The sequence below is a fragment of the Myripristis murdjan genome, chromosome 16 (genome assembly GCF_902150065.1).
Source record: "Myripristis murdjan chromosome 16, fMyrMur1.1, whole genome shotgun sequence".
Classification (NCBI taxonomy): Eukaryota; Metazoa; Chordata; class Actinopteri; order Holocentriformes; family Holocentridae; genus Myripristis; species Myripristis murdjan.
In genome coordinates this window covers 23,116,352-23,123,487 of record NC_043995.1, presented here as the reverse complement: position 1 = coordinate 23,123,487, position 7,136 = coordinate 23,116,352, and positions in this window count along the sequence as shown.

The window sequence follows — 7,136 nt, the reverse complement described above, 5'->3', positions numbered from 1 at the left end:
AAGATAACCTGAGTCATATTTTTATACCATGTGAAAAGGCCCTCACATGGTTGATACTGAACTGTTAATGTAATCAGCACCTTTGTTGTCCTTTATTTTGAAGAATCCTCTCATTCCATGTTGTTTAACTGATGATTCTATGAATATTTTTTTTTGCATTTTCAGTAGTTGTTGCTTTCACTTGATTGCTGTTCAGCCTGCGGGTGAGATTTGCAGTTGCCTTGTAAATACGAGGACGCAACATATAATACTGTAATTCTAACCACATCCTCATAGTGAAAACAGGAAGACACATTACAGGGTTGAAATCACTGACCAAACCTACTTATTGCAACTAACATGGTTGTGTATGAATGTGTGTTTACTTGTGGATGACAGAGCATGCATAGACACATTTAATTTGCGCAATGTGATCGTGCATGTGAGTGCGTGTGTGTGTGTGTGTGTGTGTGTGTGCTGGGCTCAGGCACATGTGACAAGCTCATGAGTGATGGCTGTGTTTGTTGATGTCTAATAGTAGCCGAGGTGTTGTTCATGCAGCCAGTGCTATTTAAAGAAGTAACAGCTCCTTGTCCTGCATATTGTGTTTGCAGAGGATGTGAGGTGAGTTTCACTTTAGCTCCAAACTCCTGACCTCACAGAGTCAAACGCTACTGTGTGATTTTTATGTGGTACCATTCTTGCTTTGCTGATGTCGTGTGGCCAGCAGAGATGGATTGTTTTTCTTCTTTTAGATCTAGAGTGAAGATAAATATGAAACTCCCCTGCTTGGGTTTCCTGAAAACACATTTGCTATGTAGATAATTTTTTTTTGGCTCTGCTCTGACATACAGTGGTATTATTATTTTGTATACGCCAAGGTGCTTTGGGGAAATCCTACTTTTGATATTTACCAACAATCCTGGGTAGTGCACCTGAGTCATTTTGTACTGTAAATGCCCAACGCTTGTATACCATATAGGGTAGTGAGCCAGTTTCATTATGTATGGGAGGAAGTTCTGCGGACTAGGAGATCAGTCACAGACTGTGAGAGAAAAACATTTCTCAGGCTTTGAGTTTGTATGGCCTGAACCTAATCTACACTCGCACTCATGATAAAAGAAACAGGCTCTTTAGAATGAGCCAGCGTTGCATTGTACAGGCAAGTACTGAGTGTGGGCACAGTTAGAAAGAGAGAGAGAGAAAATGTAAAAGGATAAAGTGCTCAGTCCACCAACTCTTCTCCAGCTGAGTCATTCACTCCACAACTCCCAGCATGCCTTTGGGCTGTCAGTTGAGCCTAGTGTGCAGTCAGTGGGGGGTTCAGGTTTGCCTGGCCTCAGATCCTGAGGGCTCAACCATCAAAAAATCTACCTGTACTTCATTGTCAAGTTAACTTGGAATCAGCTGTCTGATTATGCGCACACCTGGTTTAACATGCATACAGTGCATGCACTTTCCATCTGGACAAAAAAAAAAAAAAAAAAAAGCTAATGCCTCAAGCATTTGAGTGCACTCCACAGTTACCTTGGCTGTAATCTTAATCTTAAACAATTTGCCATTGATCAATGCACTGTGCTCCAAACAAAATGTATTTACTGCCAAATGTCCCTCTGTCAAGCGAGGTTCCAACAAGTCAAGGAAAAGTCCAGACGGGGGAAAGTAAGGGAAATTCCACATACAAATCATGGACTATCATTGAATTATGTCACTCTTAATTGAGACAGGATAATAAACCCAAGCAGGATGACAAACTTACCTCTGAATCTGGAGTGTAATGAATTAAAACACTGAAATCGCCATTTTAGCCATGGAAAACAATGGTAATTTACATTTGACTTGAAGTGGAAATTTTACATTTGACTTAAAGTGGAAATCTTTGTCAAGTCAATGGCTGACAAGTCATGACTGTATAACAAAATTGCTTCTGAAATGAGTGGAGGAGAGTTTTCATATTCTACCAAAGAACTCATAGGAGGTGAAAAAGGTGGGCACAAGAAAAACATGGTAACACCTAAGAACCATGATCTCTCATAGACCCAGGCCCAAACCTCCTTTTTTTCACGAGAAATTGAAAGTTTCACACTGAGATCTCTGCCCACGTGCGTTTCTAAAATCAACTTTGAGGTTCATATCTTTCTATAGATTGAGCCTGAGAGCCATTATCCATTCCTAATTGACTTCATTTAGAAGACAATATCAGCTTGCTGCTTCCCAACACCTCCCCCTAACACCCCAACACACCCCACCAGACCCCAGCCTACAGATGGTGTACACCGGCTCACGTCAGGATTTTTTTATGCTGGGAAATCTTGCAGCGATGTTGTTGCTGGGAACACGGATGCTTTGTCACGTGGCAGCATGGGTATTATCTCTCCAGGGGTGAGAAACCACACACAGAGCTGTATAAACACACAAACACAGGCAAGCACAGGCACACACAAAAATAACATGGTCAAACATATTACACAGTGATACGCACACGTACCAGCAATCACCATGCACATGCACGTACACATGCTGGCACGTACAGCTTTCCCAGGCATGCGCACAATGATATTATGTGGAGAACTGGCCAGCAGGATAACACTTGTAAAGCCTAACAAGAATTAGTAGAGCTGCTCTCTTGCATTTATTCCACCCCCCAGCCTTTTCCAAGTATATAGCCTCCTACTCTCTCTATGGTAGCATGTGTCTGCCACTGTCACCAGATTAGCATACAGGCTTAAAGCCGTGCTCACAAAGACACTGTGTACAGAACACAGACTAATTCTGTTCCTCTGTGCTGTAACTTATAAACCTGCGACTCTGCTGTCTGGCCCTTGTAACTCCTGAGTCAAATATCACTGCAAGTCATTGGCTGATTTTTGTCCCATCAGACAACTTAATTAGCATGAAATACTTGAGGAATGTATTTCAAAAGCAACTGAAACTACTTTTTTTCTCTTTTTTTTTTTTTTTTTTTTCTCAGTGACTGAATTCATTTGACTTGTGCTGATGCAGCAAACCACACCCATCTGCTACTCGAACAAGTTTAACTGTTCAACTCTGCCGGTCCCATCGGTGGGTTCATTATTGCAAATGCAAGCTGTGCAACGAAGCTTTGTTCCAATCCACAGAGCTTTATTTTAAATTCTAGAGGAGAGCTCAAGGCTTCCAAAGATACCAAATAATTCATGTTGAATTACAGGGAAATGTGTATAGAATGATGCACAAGACGGACAGATATTTTGCAGTCGTAGCGGGGTGGCATCTTGGGTTTTAAAATTTGACGCAACGTAAGCATCACATAGCTTCAAGAAAGCATTGCAACAAGCATATACAAAATATGCATATGTTGTTATTCAATACAGAAACATCTTTTTCTTACTTAAGGGGAAATTTAAGGGAAAATCAGAGATCAAGGTTAAAAAAAAAAAAAAACTAAGAAAAGCAAGAACCATTTCACACATTTCTGCCAGCAACAGTGCGTCAGCTCTGTATTTAACTATTACTTAAGCTTACCAAAGTAAACATTGTGCTACTAAGATAGTGTTGGGAAACCAGGGCTCAGTTCAGTTTGGTTGAACAGTGTAAATCACCCAACTCTTAAATATTTACCACCTTCAGACATTGTTGGGACACCTCTACCTGTTTGAGCCGGCTCGGTGGAGAAGTGTCAGCTGTGCGCAGGAAAATAAATTATTTACACCCCCTTCTTTACTTCAAAGAGCTGGCAAACCATTCAACCCCAGATTTGGGGAGGGGGGCGAAGGGGGAGTTGCCAGTCACTAGGCAACCTCCGTGTCACCTGCCCCAACAAGCCAGAGTCAGCCAGCTACCTCTGGAGAGTACATGCAACGGGGAGCAGGGCTGCACTTAAAGGCCTCAGCAGGATTCACAAAATGATTACCGAGACACGGCTAAACTTTGCGGCTCCAGGAGAAGCTTGTGTGATGTGATTATGTTGCTTTTTTTTTTTCGCGTGTGTGGGAGAGATGGAAGGCTGCGTCGCTGCTTTAGAAGACTCTGAGCTTTTACTAAACACCCGGGAGCAATACTGCATTCAACAGTGCAACAACTGATGTTTTAGTGAGAGGGCCCGTTGCATTTACTGTTTGTCTTTTAAAGAGGGGAACTTGAGAGAAGGGGAGGGAGGAGTGTTGTCCGATAAGACAAAACACTAAGAGAAGACACAAGGTGACAGTTGAGCCAGAAAATCAGGAAGTTCGGCTTGAGTAACATGTCCACTGAATGAACCCTGCCCGGAGGGATCTGTTGTTTATTTACCCCCTGCTGCACACACACACACTTGCACACAACCACACACACAAAAGGTGTCTGGCCCCAAAACAAGGCTAAAACATCTATTCTCTTTTGTTAGGATTCAGACATGTTCAAGCATGTGTTCTCAGATAGAGACATGCCCCTTCTGTCAATAAATAACTCATCCACTCATCAGGGAACCTCTGCAAGTTTTCTAGATTCTTCCTCCTATAAGTCAGCGTGTCTCAGTTTGTTTCTCACGTTCACCGTGTTTTTCACTTTTTTGCTTTGATCGTATTTCCATCGGAGGATTCTTGACATGTCTTATTTTTTCCTCTTCTTCTCGAAATGAGCTCTCCAGCGAGAGACAACACGGCATCTAGGAATGTTATACCAATTTGCGCTGACACAATATCTGCTGTGCATCTGTGCGTCCTTGATTCCCTTTATTACCCTATTTACACCGATAATGCACACACAATTGTCTGCAAACATGTGTGTGGGTGTAAAGAACGGACACAATGACCAGAGGTGACATTCAAATCCGGTATCCTTCACTGGTGCCACACTGATATTGAGGTATCCCGGTCAGCCTGTTTGATCAGGTTGTGTGCTGATGTTGTGTGTATGTGTGTGTGTGTGTCTGAAGGACTGGCCATGCATGACAACAGCAAATGACCGCCCATCCATCATCAGTGCTAAGGCCTGAGATTACCAAGAGCTCAGGCAAGGTTCAGCAGCAGCTGGACCACAGCCTGGAAATAGCAACCTATACAAGCGACCATACTTAACATACAGACATAAGAAATGGGGGTTGGATCATTCTTCAATAGACCTGGGACACAAAAGAGGAATGCAATCTAGCTTTAGCATGCCTCTCGTGCAAACTGTTTTTGGATGCTGTTTATTGGAGCCTTTCTCAGGAATCGTAAAAGTGTTTTGGGAAAACCCAAAGAAATCCCCGGGCAGTAGAAAAAAATCCCTCCACCTAATTTCTAATTTCTATAAACTGGAGAAATCCTTGGGTTTTCTAGTTCCTTTTCTCGACTGTTTTTTTTTTTTCTCTCTTTCGCTTTGCCTGTCTGTTTCTCTATCAGAATGTGGCTTCTGGGCTTCTGACTTATAGTGAGAAAACAGCAACCAGCCACAGGAAGACAACGTTGCTTTCAGCAGTTGCTGTGGGTGGGCTGAAAACAAGAGAACGAGAGAAAAACAGAACTAACTGTAAACGTCTCGATGTGTCCCACCCTGCTTAGCCTGCGTCTAGACTGGCCTCTGCGAGACAGGCAGCAGTCATAACAAGGGATTGGGAGAGCAAACAGGGCTGTTTGGCGTTGTGGTCCATTCCATTATGCAGTCGCACTGATTAGGAAACAAAACTCTGCATTTAATTGGTGCTAAACAAGGACCTCGGAGTATAGCACACAATTATAAGATATATGTGGATGCAGGATTCTTTTAACATGCCCCATGTGCCGCTCTTGGCCCTCCAGAAAGACCATCTCACCAGATTGGTACTGGGCATAGGACCTGCTGCAACCGTTACGAAGCACTGTGCCAACACACTTGGCCTACTTAAGAGCCTTTCTCTTCACAAGCCACAAAAAAACTTGCACACCCTCAAGTGAGTTTCTGGTACTTGAAGCAAGTGTAAAAGGACATTCAGGACAATCTAAATCATGCATCTCCATGATAGCATGTTAAAATGTGGTATTGAGAAAACACTGACATTGCACAATTGGACAAATGAAAATAGATGACGCCTCTTTTAGGATGGAGGTTGAGTCAAAAACTGAGCAATCAGCAGGCGCTATTTCTGGTTGAGGGTGACAATAGTGCTCTCATTTTTCCCTTGTTACTCATGATGTTGCTATAGATGCCTGTGTTGACAGTGTGGAGAGCTAAATATGGTGATGACATTCCCAACATGACCTCAATCAAACGTTTCATAGCCTGGAGGCACAGAACAATCCAACAAACTCAGCCACCCCAGAGACTCTCTTTACCCTCATTTAATAATGAATACAGCTAAATGAAGAAGAAATGAATGTAGAGTATTGTTTTACACCAGCTGGCTAAGGCTTAAAATGGAGAGGAGCTTTTGACTTTGTAGTTTGCTCAAATGTACTGATGGCAGCCAATATTCCCTAACTATTCCGTTTTCTCTGACCACCCACTGTGCTAGCTGTGAAAAGGTAACAAATGTCAGTGAGGCAGGGCTTACAAGCCTTAAGTCAGTTAAACCCCCATCAAGGTAAGCATTCTCTAGCCAGTCTCACCTCCCCCATCCAAACACACAACCCTTTACACACGGCAAAGTAAAGACATGTAAACAGGAGTTATATAGACCCCAATGGTCTTCAGCTGCTGCTCTGTATCAGCGACCCAACGTTTACCAGGAGTATTTTATCATAATATAATCATTTTGTAACAGCCAGTATCTGTAATGTCAATCCATGGCATTTGTTTGGGTAAATTACCAAGAATGAAACCCAGGAATAGAAATCTGAATCCTCTTTGGATGTAACTGCCTGAGATGTCATATCAGATGCTATTTTAATTATTCCATACCTCAATCAAATACTGCTAATCTTAGATAAATGGCAAAAGTCACAAGTAAACACCACCTTGTGTGTCAATCATGACTATCAGTAGTACTGTGCCTTATGTTAGCTTTGAGAACAGTAAATCAAGGAGAGATAAGTTACTGAAAACCCAGGAGACCTGGAGTGGAGTGCACAGACCTATATATCCTTTCCAAAAAACATAAATATTGTATCTGTTTAAACGTTTCATCCCTAGACTTGAAAGGAATGGAGGCTTCCCTTCACCCCCAGGTTAACCTAAGCACTTAGCTAGCTCTCCAATGCCTGGGGGAAGAGCTGTGCAATGAATGGAAAAGCAGGCCACAC